This window comes from Rattus norvegicus, chromosome 9, assembly GCF_021556685.1.
Source record: "Rattus norvegicus strain SHRSP/BbbUtx chromosome 9, alternate assembly SHRSP_T2T, whole genome shotgun sequence".
NCBI classification, from domain to species: Eukaryota; Metazoa; Chordata; class Mammalia; order Rodentia; family Muridae; genus Rattus; species Rattus norvegicus.
In genome coordinates, this window is record NC_141542.1 from 56,885,015 (window position 1) to 56,909,230 (window position 24,216).

General features: G+C 47.0%; 1 protein-coding gene and 2 long non-coding RNA genes across 8 annotated transcripts in view; 1 reads left to right on the top strand and 2 right to left on the bottom strand.

The window, feature by feature from the left end:
• Positions 1–24,216, bottom strand: part of Tbc1d8 (TBC1 domain family, member 8) — a 110,055-nt gene that overhangs the window by 64,429 nt on the left and 21,410 nt on the right.
• On the top strand, positions 5,960–11,544 carry LOC148003697 (uncharacterized). Its single transcript, XR_015629486.1, has 2 exons — positions 5,960–7,500; positions 8,044–11,544. It is a non-coding gene; the product is annotated as an uncharacterized LOC148003697 (long non-coding RNA).
• LOC148003698 (uncharacterized) lies at positions 15,132–17,035 on the bottom strand. Its single transcript, XR_015629483.1, has 3 exons — positions 16,942–17,035; positions 16,735–16,866; positions 15,132–16,695 (listed from the first exon to the last, which is right to left on the bottom strand). It is a non-coding gene; the product is annotated as an uncharacterized LOC148003698 (long non-coding RNA).

Here is a 24,216-nt window from a genome sequence, read left to right on the forward strand (position 1 = left end):
CATGAGTACAATATATTAATACATATATACATGTGAAAAATAGAATTTATTTTAGATTTATTTATTATATATAAGCACACTGTAGCTATCTTCAGACACACCAGAAGAGTGCATCGAATCCTAGCCCATAAAATAGAATTTTATGTAATAAGAAGCCACTATAGGGAGGGGTTGGGGATTTAGCTCAGTGGTAGAATGCTTGCCTAGCAAGCGCAAGGCCCTGGGTTTGGTCCCCAGCTCCGAAAAAAAATAAAGAAGCCACTATAGGGGCTAGAGAGATGGCTCGGTGGTTAAGAGCACTGACTGCTCTTCCAAAGGTCCTGAGTTCAAATCCCAGCAACCACATGGTGGCTCATAACCATCTGTAATGAGATCTGATGCCCTCTTCTGGTGTGTCTGAACAGCTACAGTGTACTTATATATAATAAATAAATAAATCTTTTAAAAAAAAAGAAGCCACTATATATTTATTGAATACACACACATACACTCACATGTGCACACACATGTAACTCAGGTGACAGTGTTCTGTGTACTTCCCTGAAGTCCTTCCCAGACAACAGGCTGTGTTAATGAAAGTAAATGGTCTTGTTGCTATGATTTTATGTTACTATAAAACATATATCATAAAACTCTCTCTTTATAGATATAAAACTTGGGATATAGAAAAGCTTACAGGCTAAGGTTAAGCAATGTGTTTTAAGTCAAGTACCACTACAAAAGTTTTTGTTTATGAAGCAAAGCAAGCCAAACAAACAACAAAACTAGCACCGTGAACTATGGCAATTGTCCTTGAAAAAAGGAAATATTTCAGTGTAAACTTGGCACGGCCCACACACAGCATGCCTCGGAACCACAGTGGCGAACTTCTCGGGGCTTGTCACGCAAGCTCCTAGCCTACTCACCAACTGCCCTGTTATGTAGCAGTTCCCTCCAAGATTAAAACTGCCCCATTTTGGAGGAACTTCCTTAAGACACAGGAAGTTCTATAGTATTTCTCAACCTGTGGGTACCAACCCCTTTGGGGGTCAAATGACCCTTTCACAGGGGTTACCTAAGACCATTGGAAAACACAAATTAGTTATACTACAATCCATAACTGTAGCAAGATTACTGAAATAGCAACGAAATTATGGTTGGGGGGGGGGGGTCGCCACAGAATGATGAACTGTATTAGAGGGCCATAGCATTGGGAAGGTTAAGAACCACTGCTCTAAAGTAAGCTGTCATCATCATCGTCGTCATCATCATTGTCACCAACATCATCATCAATAATCCATCATGTAAATAATAATAATAATAATAAATAATATCAAATAAAAAATAATCCATCAGGCTAGGAAGCACCTTAAACTCACAAAGTGAACAACTGGGCTTCAGAAAGTCCCTGAAACTGACCACATTCACTAGGCCCCTCCCTTACCAAGCTTACACAAGCTGAAAGGACAGCTGAGGGACACTCACAGACAAACCTAGCCCAGCAGCCTAGATGGGTCTCAGGCCAACTTCTCACCCTGCTGAGCTGCCTGCAGTGAGCCCAAGGTTTATATAGGGTGGGCCTCTGGTGATGCGGCTGTCCTTGAGTCATTTCTGCTCCCACAGGTGACCCCCTCACCCCTATTTCTGTAAATAACATCACCGTAAAACTCATTGGCTCACTAAGTTGGACTGTGGTGGGATCCTTACTCTTCTGTCTGTTACAGGTTCCCTGCCAGCAGTGGGTAGGCAGTTGTTTATATCTCCCAGGGACAGTGTCATACAATGCCTCCAAAGCAGATGTTAGCACTGCACCTCCCACCCACTGCAAGTGCCCTACACAGGTAGAACACTCATCCTGTTTCTTTGTGCCCTTTTTGACATTTAGACATGTTGAAGCACGCCTAAACATATTTAAACATGCTGAAACACGTCTAAACATATTCAGACAGAGGCCATTTTGTTACAGCTACATGTAGTTTCCAGGACAGTAGCCTGTTTGTAGCCTGAGAGCAATAAGCTACGGCATCCACTGTATGTACACAAATGGTAACAGTGCCCAAGCATGTGAGTATGCACCAGTGTCACAGACCAGCAGCAGCAGTGTTATCTCTTACAACACACCCCGTCATTGCATAACGCATAACCGTGTGTGTGTCGTGTGTATGTGTGCAAACATCCTCCCAGCGGCTTCACCTCTGCAGAACACTGACATGGCTGCTTAGAGAAATACAGCACTGAGCATGGTGACATTCTCCTATAATTGTAGGGCTTGGGATGCTGGTGCAGGAGGATTGCCACATTGTCGCAGTTCAAGGTCAGCTCACCTTGTGCAGTAAATTGCAGGCCAGATCACCATATGTTCTTAAAGCAATGTCTGGATATGTGCACATACAAGTGTTAGTATGTGTGCACGTATCCCCTAGATTCAGAATTGGTGAGCAGACACGCAGTTCCCTGGTCTGGTTTCTGGGACCTCTCTCCAATATAATAAATAAGCTGTTACCAAAATAATTGGGTCTGTGCCCAAGAATGGAGAAAATGTTCCTTCTGGAACTATAGCAGTGGATAGTCAAGATAAGCCTGGAGTATCCTGTAGTGCCAGGCACTATGGAAGCACTAAACACACACACACACACACACACACACACACCCCACATACACACTCACACACACATACACACACACACTCAGACACATACATATACACACACACCACATACACACTCACACATACACATACACTCACACACATATATACACATACTCATACACACACACCACATATATACTCACACATTCACACTCTAACTCACACACATACACACATCACATACATGCTCATACATTCACACATACATACATACACATTCACTCATACACACTCACACATACTCGCTCACACACATACAATCACACACACACTCACATACATACTCATATACATACACACAGGCTCACACACACACTCACACACATATACATACCACATATACATATTCACACACACACATGCTCACACACATGCATATACACACATTCACTCATATACACACCCAACACACATGCTCACACACACTCACCAATATGGAAAGTAGGACAACCCTATAGTTGAGAAACATGACAAGCTCTGCCTCACCTGACATCATCGGTGATGTCATCAGTGACATCATGCTGTCTGTGTAAACCACCTCTATGAAGAGATAGCATGGCATCTGGCCTCGTGGTCTTCTGCCCTAGCACCAATCATTCAGTCTATGTGCTATGAGAAAAACATTACACAAATCCCACCTGAAGGATATTCCAAGAACACATAACCAGTCAGCTGCATGGCTATCAAGGTCAACAAAAGCCAGGAAAAGTTCAGGAAGCCTAATGTTACCCTGAATGGGATTTTCAAACAGAAAAGGCCTAGGGAAATACAACCACCTTACTATCACAGTTGCATAGAACAGAGACCTAACAGGTCGCACGGTGCTCAGATCTGTGTCAACAGGAGCTCTGGAGGCTTCAGGTAAGAACACATTTGTTGCCCCTCTAGCCTCTGAAGCCATTCACTCTATTTGGCTTGTGGTGTGAGGCTAGCAAGGACCTCTTCTGAACCTCCCACCACCATCATGAGAGTGTTTCTCCCTCAGGGTTCCGAGTCAGTTCTGTGTGGAATCACACCACTTACTTCACCTGCCAAGGCCCTGCTTTCTATCCTCAACTTCAAAGACAGCAATCTTGTGAATACAGCAGGCCGCCAGGGTTAATTAGCTGCCTGTATTTAGGGTCAGCTCATCTGCAACCTTTACCATTTAACTTAACACAGCCAAAGACTGGCGCCATTGTTCAGCGTCAGTTCATAAGCAACAGGCATACTGTACCACTAGCCACAGGGGAAACTGCCATTTCGGTATCAGGAGCTCTGGGCTACCATGCCAACTGTTTCGGCAAATCTGCAGCTGTTCTAAACATGATAAGGAAACTCGGGTCAGTCAATGGACATTAAGAAATGTGTCATAAATATGGCTGGAGTCAGTTGAAACTCATGGCCAAAGCAGGAGTAGTCAGCCAGCCAGTCAGAGCACTCTGCATGGAACCTCCAAACGTCTATGGGACCAAACCACCGAGAAGATGCAAAGGAGACACGGTGAAGCCAGCACAGAGAAATGAAGGCTCTGAAAGGACAAATTAGAAAGTTTTTCTTCAATGGGCTAATTTTTAAGAGTCTGGATGGCAAAAGGATACTCTCAAAGGCTCAAGAGGAAGATTTCTATAAACTCAACGTAAGAGGTTGGTCTGGTGCTGATTGCACTCAAAGGCTGAATTCTGTACCCCAGACCTGGTTGCTCCCAGAGGAGCAGATCCTCATGAACACCAGCTTTGGCTGTATGAATCTTGTTCACCAAGTGTGTGCACACACAGTGACCTTAGAACACCAACATCTTACACACTGTCTCTCACACACAGCCCCTGACATCGGTGTGCACACGCAGTGACCTTAGAACACCAACACCCTATATGTGGTGTGTTTGCCATCCAGCCCTCAAAGGCTCCATTTTATGAATGAGATTGAAGCAGCTGAGGAAATGACAGGGGCCTGGGCCTGGGCCTGACCTCTGGACTCATGTTTATCCTGGCAGGCACAGACTGTTTAAAGACAAGGCGCCATGTATGGCGGCACACATCTGCAATCCCAGAACTTACACAGTGGAGGCAAGAGGGTCAAGAGTTCAAGACCACTGTCTTAGTTGGGGTTTCTATTCCTGCACAAACATCAGGACCAAGAAGCAAGTTGGGGAGGAAAGGGTTATTCAGCTTACACCTCCACACTGCTGTTCATCACCAAAGGAAGTCAGGACTGGAATTAACTCAGGTCAGGAAGCAGGAGCTGATGCAGAGGCCATGGAGGGATGTGTCTTACTGGCTTGCTTCCCCTGGCTTGCTCAGCTTGCTTTCTTATAGAACCAGAGACTACCAACCCACAATGGGTTGGGTCCTCCCCCGTTTTGATCACTAGCTGAGAAAATGCCTTACAGCTGGATCTCACTGAGGCATTTCCTCAACTGAGGCTCCTTATAATGTGATAACTCCAGCTCGTGTCAAGTTGACACACAAACCAGCCTGCACAGCCAGCATGGAATACTTGAGACTCTGGTTTTTTTTTTTGTTTGTTTGTTTGTTTGTTTGTTTGTTTGTTTTTAAATGCATAAAGGAGTTGGAGAGTCCTCTGATTTAGAGAGGACCAGAGTTTGGTCCCCAGCGCCCACACCAGGTGACTGCCAATCATCAGTAACCCCGCTCCTGGAGACTCCCAACACTCTGGCCTCTTTCGCCTGCACGCGTGTGCACAAACCCACACATAGATACATAAGAACAACAACAATGACGACGACGACGATGACAAAAATAGAGATAACAATCCACCGTCTAAAACTAATGTGCACAAGTTAACGACTGTTCTTCAGGGGACCGCAGGGCAGCTTGTGGGGTGCAGTCTGGTTTCCCCCCTCAGCAGAGGCTCCAAATGGCTCGTCTGGCACTGCGACGGGGGAAAATCCTCCTGGCATTCCAGTGAGCAAAACACTCCTATTTTTAGGCTCTTAGAATAACAGCTCTGGCTGAGAGAGAAGTCGGATGACAACTTGTATAATGAGAGCCCGAGGAGGGGCTTACTAGGAACTTGCTCAGATGTGAGGGTGCCATCATCCTTTGATCCCTGCTGGATCTGAGTGCTCTGGGATCGGGCTTCAGAGGACACGAGACCAACAGGGACATGAGGAGAAACCATCCCATAACTTTGTAGTTTTCACTATCTCGTTGTTGGGCCTTGAATTTAACACAGGCACTGTTCTTTGCTCTTACAAAAGTTAACCCCACAGTGAGACAAACCCCCACTTTTTTAATGGAGACATTCACCACCCCCTGTCCCCACTTCCCTACAAAGCATTTCAATAAAACCTGAAGTCTTATTTTTAAGTGGGTTTTTCTTTTTTTTCCTTTGTATTAAAAAAAGGGTGTCTCTAACGGCTTTGGGCTCAGGACACCATCTGAGCATTCTCATGATGAGAAAACCTATCCTCATAACCCTAACCTGAGTGAAGAGATTTCTATCCTTATACATCAACCATCAAAGTACGTCTGTTGGGCACTACAGCACCATGGGGGGAACCCAAGCTGGGTCTCTCTTCCCATTAGGCTGTTTGGTTTGGCTGTTGTGGCTGGGGGCTGTGTTTGAGGGCATAGAAGAAAAGAAAACTTAAGAACCAGGTGAGCTGGGGGTAGCCACTTGTCTTCATGCATAGGGTCCTGGGTTCAAGGCCTAACACATGCATACACACCATGAGAAAGGGAAAGAATATTAAATTCATTAGTCACAAATAACCAAAAAGATCCCATAGGCGGCCAGGTAGTGGTGGCACATGCCTTTAATCCCAGCACTCGGGAGGCAGAGGCAGGCAGATCTCTGTGAGTTTGAGAAGAGCCTGGTCTACAGAGTGAGTTCTAGGACAGTGAGGGCTAGACAGAGAAATAATGTCTCAAAAAATCAAAACAAAGAAAAAGATCTCACAGGCCTCCCACCCCCAAAAGTACTTTCTCATAACTAACTGACCAAAGTATTGGGGGAAAGATTAGGCTTTTTAATGTGAGGATCCTTCCTCCTCTGAGTGACACCACACACCCAAACTCTGAACTTTGAGCCCTTTTCCAAAAGCTTTCTATATAACACCACATCCTTTGGATGTGGAACCTTTATTTTCCAAGCCAAGTCTCCCCTAAACCAAGAGGGACAGCGTTTTGTTCATTGACAGCAGCAGACTAATCAGGCAAAGCTACCAGGTGGTAACCAATCACACCCAACATCCCAGCAATGGCCACAAATGAGCTCATCTCTCATAACTAAGGGGATGGTATAGTGCACCTGTTACAGCTGCTGGAAGAGGATGGAGAAGCCACAGCCTGAAATACTGGAGGATGTGTGCCTGTGTGCCCTAGAGCATGTGTGTGTGCATCTCTGCCCTGAGAGTATGTGTACCTGTGTGCCCTAGAGTATGTGTGCCTGTGTGCCCTGACAGTATGTGTGCATGTGTGCCCTAGAGTATGTGTGCCTGTGTGCCCTGAGAGTATGTGTGCCTGTGTGCCCTGAGAGTATGTGTGCCTGTGTGCCCTGAGAGTATGTGTGCCTGTGTGCCCTGAGAGTATGTGTGTCTGTGTGCCCTAGAGTATGTGTGCCTGTGTGCCCTAGAGTATGTGTGCCTGTGTGCCCTAGAGTATGTGTGCCTGTGTGCCCTGAGAGTATGTGTGCCTGTGTGCCCTAGAGTATGTGTGCCTGTGTGCCCTAGAGTATGTGTGCCTGTGTGCCCTGAGAGTATGTGTGCCTGTGTGCCCTAGAGTATGTGTGCCTGTGTGCCCTAGAGTATGTGTGCCTGTGTGCCCTAGAGTATGTGTGCCTGTGTGCCCTAGAGTATGTGTGCCTGTGTGCCCTAGAGTATGTGTGCCTGTGTGCCCTGAGAGTATGTGTGCCTGTGTGCCCTGAGAGTATGTGTACCTGTGTACCCTAGAGTATGTGTGCCTGTGTACCCTAGAGCATGTGTGTGTGCATCTCTGCCCTGAGAGTGTATGTGCCTGTGTGCCCTGAGAGTGTATGTGCCTGTGTGCCCTGAGAGTATGTGTGCCTGTGTGCCCTAGAGTATGTGTGCCTGTGTGCCCTAGAGTATGTGTGCCTGTGTGCCCTAGAGTATGTGTGCCTGTGTGCCCTAGAGTATGTGTGTCTGTGTGCCCTAGAGTATGTGTGCCTGTGTGCCCTAGAGTATGTGTGCCTGTGTGCCCTGAGAGTATGTGTACCTGTGTACCCTAGAGTATGTGTGCCTGTGTACCCTAGAGCATGTGTGTGTGCATCTCTGCCCTGAGAGTGTATGTGCCTGTGTGCCCTGAGAGTATGTGTGCCTGTGTGCCCTAGAGTATGTGTGCCTGTGTGCCCTGAGAGTATGTGTGCATGTGTGCCCTGAGAGTATGTGTGCCTGTGTGCCCTAGAGTATGTGTGTCTGTGTGCCCTAGAGTATGTGTGTCTGTGTGCCCAAGAGTATGTGTGTCTGTGTGCCCTAGAGTATGTGTGTCTTTGTGCCCTAGAGTATGTGTGCCTGTGTGCCCTAGAGTATGTGTGCCTGTGTGCCCTGATGAGCAACAAGGCAAAGGCATCAGGGGTGTGTCCAGCCAGCTGCTTGACACGACCCAGATAAATTAGACTAACATCTCTGCAATAGTCAGCTTTCTCGGGAAATAAAGGGGGGGGGAGTAGGGTGGGGGCCATCATACACACAGCAAGGCGACATACACTGCACACATTCTTTACAGCCACTCAATTAAAAAGCAGGTAAAAGCTTCTGAAATAGTCTTCCCTACTCAAAACATCGCTTCAGCTGAGAACAGAGTTTGTTTTGCAGCCTAAAGCTGAGGAAATTCAATGTGAAGTTTACAGTGCTCAATACTACATACAGGACGATGCATTTCAAGACAAGCATTGTGGTCAGTTTATGCGTAGAAAGCACAGGCGGGAGACTCCAACAATCAGAATATCTGAACTCAAACGTCAACGTAAGCTTTGCCTGACCCACACATCTACACGTGAGGAATTGGAAATGTTCGGGAACAAGCTCTGAGTCTGAATTCATGCAGCTGACCCTGGCGTCTCCCTGTGTGTAGTCTGTAAATAACCTTGGATGGAGTCCAAGCCCTCTGCTTTCCCTCACAGTAAATGCAGGGGTGCTGTTGTCCTGGCCCGCTGAGCAGGATGATGTAATGCTCAAAAAGCATCAACTGTGAGCATCCTCCGTAGGATACCACCGGATGGGCGGCCCAAGCATGGGGACTGTTGAGGCCGTGACCACAGATACAGAGCATGCAATTCTCTGACTCCTTCCAGCGTTTCTATCCACACGGCCCTTGCCTGATCTAAGCCACATTCTGGTGTTGTGAGAGCAGAAAATAGTTAATTTCTTGTCACAAAATCGTTACTTGTCTAAGAGTAGAGTGCCACAGGCCTGGTGAGATGAAGAAACAATCAAGACCTGGCAGAGAACTTAGCTTTAAACTCTAACAAGGCCTTCCAATGAAGCACCAGATGCCAGAGGCATCCGGGATAGACAAGTATTTGCCACAGCTTCCCTGCCCGGCCCAAGGAAAAGCAGGACTACGCATAACTCTTCCCAAGACCCTTAAGAACAGTTCTTGCTTGTCCCTACCTGCTCGGACTATCAGCAGTCCTGATGTTCCCATCACCCATTAAGCATTAAGATGCTTCCCTGACTTCCATTTTAACTCCTAACTTCCTCCATGAGTGACCAGCACCCCCCAATCCAAGACTAAGTGAGCCCATACCCTAATCCATGAAGCCTAGGCAAAACTATGTCTTAAATATGTATATCTTATTGCTACATGGGGTCACCACAGTGGTATCTTCTTATCAATGTTTGCTGCTTCAAAAGAGCCAAGAACCCTTAGTGAAACCTTCCCTGCATGTGTGTGTACACACACACACACACACACACACACACACCTCTCTCAATAATCTATTGTAACACGTTTAACAGTCATTGTTCTACACCCAAATCACAAAGAGAATGGATTCCAAAAAAGTATTTTTCCTGAAATCCCACCTAAGAAAATAAGGTTGAGTTTTGGTCTGCCCCCCTAGTAGCAACGTCCGTCTTGGCTGCTAAGATAATCTGTCTTACTGACAGACTAAGATGACTTCCTGTCTTGACAGTCAGGAGAGACTGGGGATTGGAAACAGGTTAACAAGCGCTAGAGATATGGCTCAGCCAATGAAGGGCTGTCTGTACAAGTGTGAGGGCTTGGGTTTCGATTATAATAAAACTGGACTTGGTGATATGTCGATAACCCTAGCACTGGGGTGGGGAAGCGTTTGTGGTAAAGAAGGTATGTTCATAATTCTAGCACTTGGAGGAGGGGGTCTGCCCATAATCCTAGCACTGGGTGCGTGCTCTGTGTAAGACCCTTGTACTGACTCTGACCAATTGGTGAGCTTCAGTTTCAGTGTAAGACCATATCTCCAAAGGATGTGTGACATAGACCTCTGGCATACGCACATGCACACGCATGCACAAAGGATTATGCATACACACCATGCACAACCAAAAGATAGGAAACACGCAAACTGTCTGCACACAAGATTGAACATGAAAACACAAAGAGTTTCCATTTTATACTCAGAGACATTTGCAGAAAGGCTGCTAAACTTGTCCAACAGGACTTACAGGACACGATGCACAGTCAGCCTGCCGGGCAGAACTAAGCACAAATACTATCCTGCCGTCGCTGGTAGTATCCCACCCCGCCAGAGCCACAACCCTTATGATCCAATTTTGTTTAATGGTCCCCGTTCCAAACTAAAAGCCGGAGATGGAGCTTCGAGGAACTTAATAATCATCAAAAATGAAGAAGGTAACAGAGTCTCCTTTACAAAATGGAAATCAATACAAAAGGCAAAAGATCAGGGGATGATGTCAGTTCTGTGGCGTCTCAGCACGTGGGAGCCTGCATGCCACAAATAGATCTCAAAGGGAAAGAGGCTGATGTTTACCAGACCGCATGTACATCAAGACAGTGGCTCACCATTAATATTTGAAACAAGTATCTGCTGTTCATCCACTGTGTGCCAGGACTTCTCTGAGGCCAGACTGGGTTCCACTGGTATACCAAAGGTGCCAAGCATACCTCGGCACCAGGGGTAACTGTTTACAACCTTCACAACAAACCCCCAAGATCTGACTTTCACACCAACACTTCCCTTTGGCTACACAATGCCTACAGACATCAAATTAAATCTAGTTTTCTGCCACTAATGAGCAGGTGTTTTCCTAAGCGCACATACGTGGGGGAACAAAAGCAAGAGGTAAGACTGTTATCCTCTATTTGAGCCCAGCCCTACTGTGCCTGGTTCCTGATATGCCCTCAAAACACATTTGTTCAACAAACCTTCTGAGTAAGAGAAGTTCAAAGCCAAGTCCTGTGAGCTCATTTGGAAGCTGTTTTCCATATGCTAAGGAGCTGGAGTGTGTCCACTACAACCCTAAAATGGGATTACTCAAAGCTGCCATCTGTCTCCCATGGCTCCTGCAGGGACCTGCAGCATGGCGACAGTCTCGTGGCTCTGTTACGGAGCCCTGCTAATCTTATCTTGGACTAGGCAGAGATACAGGTTTCAGTCGCTAAATGTATCATGCAGGTTAAAAATAGTTGCTCTGTTTTGAGGAGAAAGCATACAGTAAAGTCCCCACAGAACAGAATGCATCCCCTGAGATGCTGTGAGCTCTCTGCACGGTTATACAGACGGCCATTTAAACAACCATTAACTCCAGAAAGTAGAGCAGGGCAAGATGAGAGGAAGAGCACGTTGCCTCCCCATAATGAACGGTTCCACACAGTAGACATTAGAAATCAAACAGGAGGGGTTGGAGATTTAGCTCAGTGGTAGAGCGCTTGCCTAGCAAGCACAAGGCCCTGCGTTCATTCCCCAGCTCTGGAAAAAAGAAAAAAAAAAAAAAAAAAAAAGAAATCAAACAGGAAAACCATCACCAATGTCTGACTTCTCTCAGGAGGTGACACTGTTGCAACTGGTCTTTAAGATGCTGTCAGTGCACATATGTTACAGAATCTGTTGCTACTTTTCGGTCCCAAGAAGGCCACTGACCGGAGCTTAGGCACATTCAAAGAGTGCCAGCAGAGTGACAGTTTCTCTGTGTCTCCAAGGCAATCTATGTATCCACCATAGGGACAGAGATCACCTGACTCATCTCTAGGAAAGTCAGCCTTTTCGTCCCCTAAGATGACTTCCACCAACATCTGCAGGCAGAGAACTCGTGGAGAGCAGTAAATGTGGAGTTGGTGACTAGAAAAAATTCTCATCCAATTAAAATTATTAAGACTGAGTGGCAGAGCCCCAGCAGGGGCAATTTACTTCCTCAGATGGATGGCCGGCTCGTTATTACAGCGAGTTTCCTACTGGGGATTCAGAGCTTGCACTGTGTTGCCTGCTGCAGCCTTCAGCCTCAGATCCGAATCTGAGACAAGCACATGCCCAGCACTTACTGACAGAGAACTCTGATAAGGACTCTGCAGCACAGTGCTCATGGGGGAGCCAAGCCACCTCATCACTGGCTCTTACGGTCTGGGTCATTATGTGCTAGAGAAGCCACCGGAAGCACAGGTAATCATCCAGTGAGAATGACAGTCAAGGCTTCTCTTTATCACATCAGAGCGAAGGGCAGCTTGTTAGAGCAACCAGTATATCTAGACGTATACTGAAGAGAGACGTCCGTCCCACCTAACGCCTTCAACCAATTAAACTAACTGGGTATTTTCCACACTCCCTTTTCATCATGGGTGATATTTATTTCAAGAAAGGCAGGACATAGCAAAGTGGTTCCTGAGTAGAATGGTTTCTTGCAGATGTGTGCGTTATAACTCCAGGACTCTGAAAAGGACTGAGATCTATGGATTCCGTCCCAAAGATTCCCCCAAAAGGACCCCTGTCAGTCTTGAGACATGTATTGTTCTTGAGCTACAAAGTCTTGGGTTCAAAATCAGATCCTGTCCCCGTCTAGCTGTGTGGCTTGGATATGCACACTCACCTCCTTGCATCCTGTGTATCCAGTGGAGGCCACGCCAGCATAGAGATCTGCCTGGCTCATCTCCCATCTGCTGCAGGTTAAGTTGTGTTCCCTCTCCCCAAGATACATTGTAGCCCTATACCTACGGATGTGCATTTAAAACCTGTTACATAGATGCAATGTGAGTCAGTGTTAAAAGAAAGAAAACATCGTGAGAGGTGGGACTATGCTTGAGTGTTAGGAAGCTTGCCTAGTGTGAATGAGGCCCTTAGGTTCGATCCTTAGCATAATAAATGGGAGAAAAGGACTCAATGCTATTTGAGGACGTGTTGGAATAAGGTGGTCCTTTAGTCCCATATGACTGGTGTCCTCATGGGAAGATAGACACCCAGAAAGAATGTCGCATGGGGATGAGAACAAACAGGAACTATGCCAGTGTGAGGACTTCCAGGTGCTGTCAGCAGCTGCCAGAGGTAAGAAGAACTGAGGGGGAATATCTCTCTTGGTTTATATGGTGCATAGTCTTACCTGCTTCCCAGTTTTACACATCTAGACTAACCCTCTAGAGCCTCAGCCCTTTGTCCCAAGCCACCCAGTTTGTGGTCCTGTATTAGGGCAGTCCACAGAAATGGACAAACTGCTCAGTGCAGGGCCAAGCTCCATGTAGACAGTGAGTCTTAAGTGCTGGTGCACCTCTGTCTCTAAACCTTCTATGATCCGGTTGGAGCTTGGTGGGGAAACACTTCGCAGCACGCACTTCTAGCACCACTAGAAGCAAAGAAGAAAAAGGAAAAAGACTAGATTAACCACCTCAGTTATTAGCCCATCTGTCTGGAGTCGAGGAAGATTTCAAAAGCTGTTTCTATAGAGTAGCCATTTACATTACACTGTATCTGTCTTCTTGACTTTATAATCTACAAGGCAATAAAGGACTCATTCGGGGAGAAAGCCACATTCTAAGGCCGTGGTAGGTTTTAAGGAAGCTTCTCTTTCTGGATTGGGCAGGTTGCTTTTTGTCACTGCCCTCACATACCAGCTGATGTCCTCAAATTCCCAGAAGAGCCAACACCAGGCCCATCACCACCACCATCCTTCAGGCCAGAACTAGTGAGCATGGGGTTCAACATGTGAGGCTCTCACTGGTACCTGGCAATACACCAGCCCCAGCACCTCCGGTTCAGGGCCAGCTGTCTTCTCAGTTAGTTCTTTGCAGAGAGTGAGGAGTGACTGCTGGTACCCGTCCTCAGCATCCATCCCTAGGATCCCAACGCTCCCTCTGTACACACCCCACATGAAGCCTCATGAAGCCTTTGGCCAGGCTCCTGGATCTTTCGATGACCCCTGGTCCCTCCACTGGGGAGGTTCTTGACTTCTGGCTACTGCTCTGTCATGGGAAATATCCCAAGGCACTGGGGATTTGCCCTGCAGTCAAGACCCAGTACCACTGTCCTAGGACCTGCCCTCTTGTCCCTGAGGCTATTGACCTGTTGCTGTGTTTCCCTGGACACCAGAACTCATCTCTCTGGTACTCACACCTCAGAAGTGAGGCAGATCTGCACCTGGCCGCCGAACATGATTTTATCTGCGTTAGGAAAACAGCAGTCCTTCTCGCTGGTCATGAGAAGCAGATAAGACAGGATGATGGACTGGAAGGTGCCTCGTTCCCATATTGCAGGCAGAGAAGCAACTGAGCCAGAGACAGCTGTGGACTCAGGCCTCCCTATCCCTCAGTTGAGTTGGCTTCCTTTGCTCAACCCCTGGATGTCAGGGATAGGAGGGAACATCAGTGTGGGATGGGGGCAGAGAGGAGCTGAGTATTTAGTGTGAGGGCACCAGTGTGACAAACCTCTCCTCTCTGTCGAGCACACTGGGGATGGGGTACCTTGCTGCTCAGCCTCCCTGGGAGCCCCTCACACCTCAGGCCACCTCAGAAGGGCTCTGGAAATGGGTGTGGCCTGGTGTGGAGTGTGGCCTAGAACAGTTTCTGACAGCAGGAGGTGGCCTGTATGGGTGAGACTGAGAAACACTAGGTCTACTACCCTGTACCCTATTGTTCCCTACAACCAAGAGGGGACGTTGGGGATCAGTCAAAACTATCTGCCAAAAAGTCTGCCTCAGAGAACATAGGACCCAGGTAAGCCAACTACATCCAGAATTAGAAAGGATGGAAAGCCTAATCCTCGCCCTCAAGAAATGCAGGACAGCTGGCCTCCGTAAGAACGAGAGGGGAACAGACTCAGGGGAACAGACTCACACAGTAGGTCAGAAAGGCCAAGGACCATACATGAGGCTAACCATACATGAAGCTGACCATACATGAGGCTGACCATACATGTTAAGCCAAGGCTAACAACAGCTCCCTCACAGTCACGGGGGCCTTGAGAAAGAGGGCACACAGGAAGGTTTATGCACACTCGCAAGCCTGGAAGGACACAAGACTGAGACAATCACACTTTAACCCTAACTCAGGCTGAAATGCTCGGGAACCGCTGCAGAACCCGAGTTTTCCACGACTTCTTTTTCCTTCTTTCTTTTTTTCATTTCCTTCCTTCAAGCTTGAGGAACGTTTTGAAAAGGGGGAGGCTGGGGGGACAGGGCAGGAGAGCTGTAATCCCCACGGCTGCTAGGGGGAGGGACGAAGAGGGGGAGCAGGGAGAAAGTCGTGTCTCTTGAGATGGGAAAGCAAGAAAGCGGGCAGTGTCAGCATCCACAGAGGGCTGTGAGCAGCTGTGGGGGAGGGGGATAATGTGGGGGAGGAAATGGTGGGAAAGCCCAGAGTATCAAGGCAAACACGCTTAGGTTGCCAATGGGTATCCAAAAAAGAGATGGAGGTCAGGAAAAGGAATAGTCAGGCTTTCTGAGTTAGGACTTGCGAAGTTGGGGCAGGCTTAGTGAGCGTTCCCAGCAACTGCCTTCTGACCCAATTCTAGTCTGTTTTTTCCCTGGCCCTTTCAAAGTCCAGTAGCACGTTAATACCAGAGCTGACTTACACCAGGACACTGAACGACCTAAGAGACCCCAGAGAAAGTCTCCAGCCTGCCTAGTGGAATGTATTCAAGGTTACCCACAGAACTTTGGAGGGGAAAAAAGAATTTCAAGGGGCCTTGAACAGAGAAAAAAGAGCAAGGTCTTCCCCCAGCCTTTCTGACACTGTCACCTGCCACGCCCACCTGGATGTAAGCCACACTCCTTCCACTCCATCATTAGCTAACACCCGTCACATACCACATAGGCTACAAGCTCCTCCACACACCACCGCCTCTGCTCTGAAGTGGACCAGGCTCAATCTCCAAAGTTCAGGAAGGTTCTGTAAGCAAGGTCATACAGTACAAACCGAGTAGGAGCTGGCTGGTCCAGAAAAACTACCCCCAAAGCAGCCCCTTAACCACAGTACTTCGATGGGCAGCTTCTAAGGGGCCAATTCACATTCCCCAGAGATTATGCCAGTCACCTAAGGCAAGGGGTCGGGTGTCCCCAGAAGACCTCCATACTCCTTAGTCCCATGAAATTGCATGGGCACAGTTGTCAAATTCCGTGTAAAAACATGAGCTCAAGCAACCGATATAGTTCAGCTGGAATGCTGGCCCAGTGTGCACAAAGCCCTGGGTTCCATGCCTAGCCCTACTCAGGCATAACTCAAGAACTTAGAAGGTAGATATAGAAGGATCAGAAGTTCAAGGTCACCATCAGCTACACGGCAAGTTGAGACCAGCCTGGGAGACACGAGACGTCATTTTTAAGAAAAAGAACATGAACTCTAGAGTTAAGATCTTTCTGCTATATTTTTCTGGCCACCTATACTTGCCATTCATTTATGAAATCGGTCAAGTAAGTATCAGTACACAAAAATATCACTGTGTATCTCTGACTGGCCTGGAGTTGAGCACATAAACCAGGCTGGCCTTGAACTCATGGGTAATCAATCACCTGCCTCCACTTCAGAGCACCACAGTATGTGCCACTGCCTGGCTTGTGTTTGTTGATGTTTTTAATTAATTTATACCAATTATACATAATAGATTTTATGACATTTTCCTACATGTATTTAATATTATTTTGATCATATTCACCCTACTCTGTAACCTTCTCTAGTCCCCCCCAACTCATCCCTGCCCTGTAACCTTCTCTAGTCTCCCCTCACTCATCCCTGCCCTGTAACCTTCTCTAGTCCCCCCCAACTCATCCCTGCCCTGTAACCTTCTCTAGTCTCCCCTCACTCATCCCTGCCCTGTAACCTTCTCTAGTCTCCCCTCACTCATCCCTGCCCTGTAACCTTCTCTAGCCCCCCCACTCTCCCTCTGCCCTGTAACCTTCTCTAGTCCCCCCCTCACTTACCCCTGCCCTGTACCTTTCTCTAGCCCCCCCACTCTCCCTCTGCCCTGTAACCTTCTCTAGTCCCCCCTCACTCACCTCTGCCCTATAACCTTCTGTAGACTCTTCACCCCTACTTCCTCTGATTCTCTTTTTCTTACCAACTAGTCCTCATCTATTCTCATGTCTGGTTTTGCTTTTTTTAATGAATCAATAAGTTTCACAGGGCAGTCCACAGGGATGTAGACGACCTTACCAGTTGTTCCACCACGGAAGAAAACGTGTCTCCCTCTGCTGTAACGCAGCACGTATTAACTCCACTGAAATCCTCGGGGAGGGGGAAGCCTAATGAGAGCCCTGGCTCTTATCTTCCAATTTAAGAATTAAATTATGCCAATCCTGATGCTTACAGGTGGGGCACAAGGATCACCTCACTTTAAGACCAGATCGGGCTTTACAGTAAGATCTTGTCTCAAAGAACAACCAACCAACCCTGATAGTCGTAATTCTGACCTGACCACTGGTCAAGAATGGATGAAGGTTATGGGAGAAACCAACTGTATTCTGGGTAGATTTGATGCCTCCTCTACAAAGAGAGAGCCAGGCCTTGTGTTGTAAGCCTGGTCCAAAGCCCATGGTCCAGGAGGTCATGGGTCCTAGAGGGACCTAATACTAACTGTTTTGCTGGTTTTCTATGTGGAAATATTGTTTCCATTTAGGTGGCAACACCTTGTACGTATTTTTACACCCACAGATTAGCAAGGCTGTCAACCTCGGCCAGAGAAGTGTCTCTCTGAAACAGACCACAGTTAATACAGAGATTTGAGACACTCAAGGAGCTGGGAGTAAGTGACTACCGTGTCTTTGCTTTTAACTGGGAGACTGAGGTCAACCAGCCCACCCAGTGCCAGGCTCAGGGACACTATGGAAGACGGGGTGGAAAGAGTTCAAGGGCCAGAGGATAGGAAGGGGAACTGTGCAACACTGATTGTTGCATGGTGTGGCCACTGCACTCACACACTTACAGCTATGGTCACCTCGTCAGGATCAAGCTAAGGAGACCAATGCTGCAGGAAGAGACACTAACTGAACATGAAGTGTGGGAATGAGATGTGTTAGAAAATATTGAAGTGTAGAGTAGGGATGGATATAACACACACACTCATATACACACATAAACATACAAACATTCACATATATACACATAAACACACATACACATACATGTACACACATACCACATATATACACATGTATATACCACATACACACATATATGCATATTCATACACATTCACATACACATATATCCACACACATAAGCACATACATACACACACTCACATACACATATACACACATATGTACATATCTACCCTCACATACATACATACATACTCATATATACACACACTCACATATACAAATATACACACATAAACACACAATGCATACATCAACAAATAAATAAAAGATAAAAAGTATTGAGTAGCCAGGCATCATGGTGGTACCAACACCTAAGAGCCAGAGGTAAGCAGATCTCTAAGTCTGAGGCCAGCTTGGTTTACAGGACAAGTTCCAGAGCAGCCAGGGAGACATTGTAACTATGTCAAGAAGTGAGGGGAAGGAAAGAGGGAGGGGAATAAATAAAGAGCAACATGCAGGCAGGACTGAGAACAATGTATCTATATAATCCCATCTTGGCAACTGTCATGGCTCCCTCCCAAAGACAGCAGCCCTTGTGATAAACCAAAACCATAAATACTGTAACCACAAACACTCCTGGACTAGTCAGGATTTTAACTGTTACAAGACTTAACTTTAAAGCAGTAGGCCCTCCTCTCCCCCCTCCCTGCAGACACACTTGTATTCCCCAGAAAACTGCAAGGTCTGTCACTATGGTTCTGAGTCTTGGTCAACATTTAAAATGTGGTTCGCCATAGCAGAGATATTTACATGTATGTTCCTATCTGCTGCATGTAATATTGGATGGCAGCAGGTGGGGCAGCCACATGACACTCTTGTGCAGAATATATGCATATTCATACACATTCACATACACATACATACACACACACATAAACACACACATACACACACAGATCTCTAAGTCTGAGGCCAGCTTGGTTTACAGGACAAGTTCCAGAGGCAAAAGCACTACTTCACAAGCAAGCAGCACTTGCACTGTGAGGCATTTGCAATCTTGACATAATTGTAACATCAATGTGTGTCTAGTTCACCAAAAAGTGTCTCAAGTCCATTTGACACCTCAGGCTGTAAGAAAAAAATCTTCCTAGAAGCTTCTCTTGGGGCTTGAAACATGACTCACATCAGTAAAGTTCTTGCTACATAAACCTGAGGACCTCAAATCTCACATAAAAGGCCAGGCAACGAAAAGTGTGCTTATAATCCCAGAGTTGGGGCGATAAAAACAAGACTTCCATGGGCATCCTGGCTGGCCTAATCAGGAAGTCCCATGTTCCAGGGAGAAACCCTACCTCAAACACAAGGCGGACAGCTCCTGAGAAGTAACATCCAAATTAATTCTGACACATACACAAACACACACACACACACACGTACATATACACACACACATTTACACCTACATACATACATGCACAGACACACGGATACATATACACATACATGCACAACAGACACATATACACATACAGATACACACATATACATACACATATATACATGCAATATATACATGTATACATAGGCACACATGCATACATACACACATATATACACACACAGACATACAGAGACACAGACACACACATGCACACAGATACATACACATATAGACACATACATATAGACACATACATATACACATTACATATAGGCACATATGCACACACATACTCTCCCCCCTTCCCTCCCTCCTTCCCCTTCTTTCACATGTTTGCACACTGAAGACATAAATACAAACTCATGCCTATGCGCACGTGAACATACCCACAGAAACTATGTGACGAAGCTGAACAAGAGGAGCACCACTACTCCGCTTTTTGGCAGGTTCCCACCCCCACCCCCAGACTATTGTTGTAAACCCTCTCAATGTAAGGAAACATTTCATGGTCATTCAGCGTATGGTCAGTGGCTGAAGGAAGAGATGTGACTTGACAAGGGGGTTAAAGGATGTAACTGAGGCTAGTTCCCTCCATCAGCAGAGGACCGGCCTGGCTTGGGGACCAGACTCAAGTTGGCTTCCCCCTTCCCATGCTCAGGACATTGAATCCCTGTTTTGGGCCATAGCCCAGGGCTGGTGTGGCAGGGGAGGCACTAACTCGGTTGTTACTTGTGAAGCTGGGGAAATGCTGCCACGGACAGCTCAGTGCTGGAAGCATGCATTCCCAGAAGAGGGGGTCAGAGGCCCAGAAGGAAGTCTCCCTGAGACCTACTATCTCACGGACAACCCAAGAGCACCAAGGTTCAGGATACTCAGAAGCAAACCTCTGAGCAAACTGAAATTTTTATGCTTATAAAAATTAAAAATAAAAAGTAGTCTCCCATGACAAATGCAGGTATGCAGACAATCGGGCGGCCTTCGGGCCTCTCCTATAGACAGCGTCTCGTCCCTCTAGCCAACAAGGGTTACCCAGCAGAAGCAGCACCTACAGAATCCACTGCACGCTGCATCCAAAGTTCAGATTGTGGCAACACAGCCCCACATTCCTGAAGCCGCTCCCCACAGCCCCTCCCTCCCAAAAGGACACAAGATGAGCCTGTAAGGAGAAACCGTGGAAAACATCACATTTTCCATGACTTCTGCACCACTCTGAATACCAGTCTGACAGATTTATGAAGCCCTTGCACAGTCAAGAACTTGAGAAAATACACAAAGACATTCACACGGTCAGAAGCCTCTTGCGGAGCGAGTTCCACACAGCATAGTACGGACGGTTCCATTACAGTACTGCCGATTTCTAAAACCTTTATTTTTCTTCTAAAGAAAGTTGGCCAGCCCCTAAACCACGAGATCAGCGATAGCATATGTTACACGGTTTCCTGTCTCTTTTTATACTTAACAATAGCATAGAAGAGCCTAGAAGAGCTGAGGTGCTTCTCATGAGTGCATACTAATAACATGTACAGCCTGCAGGCTGGGAGCACCTAAATGCACTGTCACTTTGGTGACCTGAGGCTGAGATGGGAAGATAACCATGAGTTTAAGTCCAACCCAAGCCACACAGCCAAATTCCAGGCCAGCCATTGCTACATAGTGAGACTTTGTCTCAAAAAGCTAGGGCTAAGCTGGGAGCTGTAACACACACCTGTAGTCCCAGGACAAAGAAGGGCAGAAACCAGCCTGGTCTCCATAGCGAGCTTGGTAGCCAAAGCTATGTAGAGAGTGTAGGCTCCGTCTCAGAGCACTAGCCTAGCATGGGTTAGACCCTAGGATCAATCCCAAGAACCACAAGGAAAAAGCGAGTTAAATAGTCGGCGGTGGCTAAAGCCTTTTTCTGCCTTCTTCTGTAGCCTGGGCTCATGCCCAGCTTGGTGTGGATAGTCTCAGAGACACAGGGCCTTGGGAGTTGAAGCCCAATAGGTAGACACTGGAATCCTAGGCTACAGAGACTTGGCACTAAACTGCTATCAGGAAATCATGACCTGGAGGAAGGGCATGTTGGAATGTCAGAGATTCCTTCTCCCACCTCTTTCACATCCCGTGGGAGTGGGACGTGTCTGCCACCTACAGAGAGGGATAGAGCTCCTAGCAGATGAAGGAAGGGAGCAAGGGAGATGAGAGCCCCAGCCTCTCACAGGTAAGGACCCATAAGTCTCAAGAAATGGGGTGGAAGGGAAGTGCTTACTGGAGAACCCAAATCCAGTTGAGTTCTACCCCCCCCCCCCAGGCCCACTTCAGAAGTACAAAGTCATCCTTGCCCCAAGACTTATACCAGGCAAGGTGAGGACAACATACCACCCCCAACACTCCCTAGTGACAGGATCCAGCATGCTAATGACTAAGCACCAGGCTGTTAGGCACTGCCCCATGTAGCTCAGATCCACTCTCCCAATTACTCACACCGATTGCTGGTTCTGTGTCATTGGTTCCATTTCACAGGAGAAAAAACTGAGGCCTGAGGACATCCAGATAACAGAAACAAGATCCCTCTCCCTGCCTCCTGAAAATCCTACTCTTTCTCCTAATGGCAGTCTTTTACATACAGATAGCTAGAGCTGAGGATGCGTGGGGGAATAGACTCCAAAGTCAAATTAACTTGCAGCATCCCACTCAGAACGAAGCACAGAAAACCCCACCACAAGGCTAATAAACTGCACACTAAGCCATTTCTTTATTCCCTCAATGACATCAGTAGGGAAAGTCAAAGGCGTCTTGGAATTTAAGTGACACATGGGCAGCAATTCCACTTTTAGGACATCACTAGAAAAAGTTGGGAACAGGGACCTACAGATGCCTGTACCGTCTAGAAACTCACCTCCCCAGAAGTCTACTTCTAAGTAGTCAGGAGGGGAAAGCAACTCAAGGTCCCTCGATGACAGATAAAAGGTGGTTGTGTGCTCACACTGGAGGATCAGCCTTACGCATACAGTCCTTGGGACACTTGAAGATAGCTAAATGACATGAGATGGATACAAAGGAATACGTGCTGTATAATTCCTCTCGAGGAGAAGACCCAGGATACTCAGATCCACAGGGGCAGGAAGGGGACTGGTGGCTGTGTGAGCTGACAGTGGCGGGGAGCGAGTGGGAATGGGTGGTATTTCCATGTGGAGATGGGAGTTTTGAGGCAGATAGCAGGCATGGCTGTCCATCATGAGTGTACTAAGTGCCATTCAACGTCTCACTCTAACGGTTTAGAGAGTAAACCAAATGACCGGTGGGTTTGTTTGTTTGGCTTTGTTTTTGGCAGTAATATATTTTATATGCATTGAACCATTACAAGCTGGTGCAGTGGTACAGGTCTTTAATGACAGCACTTAGGGAACTGAAGCAGGAGAATCACAAGTAAAAGGCTACCAAGTAGACTTAAGGCATCTTTGGGGAACAGGACAATGCCTTGTGTTCTGTCCAAAAAGTAAAACAGAAAACTCATTACAACCACATCTCTAACTCACTCAGACATGTGACCACCATGGGAACCTGCCGTTAACACGCTTCCCTTTTTTTGTTGGAAAGAGCTAACCTCAGGTAAGTGACAACCCAGGGAGCCCATCTCTGCCCCAGATAGGTCTCTAATCTTCTTCCACATTCTCTGATCTACATGAAGCAGAACCTCCACCCCCAGCTCTAGGGAGGACTCGCCCTGACTCTTGTGGAGCATGGCGACCTGGAGCTGCGGCAGCAAGGGACAGGTGCTGTCCTCGTAATCCGGAGACTGGAACCCGCAGCTGTCAGGGCTATTTTTGAACAGGAATATGAGTTTCTTTTATCCATGGTTCCTCAAGGAGGCCGCTGAGCTGCTGAACATGAGTAGGGGGAACAGGGGAAGAGGGTAGGCATCTGTCCGCTGGAGTAGCTGTGCCAAAGCTCTACAAGGCTTAGGAGGGCTGAGGCCATGGGGCAGGCATCTGAACCACACTCCAGCTATGGACACACATGCTCTACAGTCCTCAGTCTCTGCTGAGCAAGCCTTCCAGGGGGCAGAGCTGCTCTTTCCAGTTCAAAGTGCTTTGCCACTGGCTAGAAGCCAAAACACCTAAGGTAGAAGAGAGCCAGGAAGACAAAGGGTAGAGGTCCAGGTGCCTCTGACTAAATTTGTTATATAGTTTGTGTTCTCAACAGAAAGTATTTCAAATAGCCAATATCTTGATATAGGATAAAGACACCAGATATTTTAGTTAAACGCACCTTAATAAAAAGACATTCAAGCCCACTATGCAAGCCCCACCTGAGGGCTGCCCTAGAAGAGAGCAGGTTTCACCTACTCGACACCCAACTGCATGGAAAAGAGCCAGGTACACAGGGGCCCAGTAGTAAGTACCAGCCAAACAGCCTATTCTAAGGTCTTCCTGCTTTTGCAATGACAACATCTTACTAATGCCACTCCATATAGACACGGATGGTAATAAGACGTCCCTACACTGAAGTCACATGACTGAGCAGGGAATCATCACAGGAACATACACAAAATAGGCCACCCACCCAGGACCCCTAGAACCTTTGAAATCACAGCTCCCATGTGACAAGGCTCAGTGTTTTGATAACAGCAGGTTCAGTCTCAAAGTCATTTTTCTGGTGAAAAATCTTCCTAAGGAAAGGAAGGTTTTAATAAACATATTTTCTGAGGCAAAACCAAAAACAAACAAGCAAACAAACACACACACA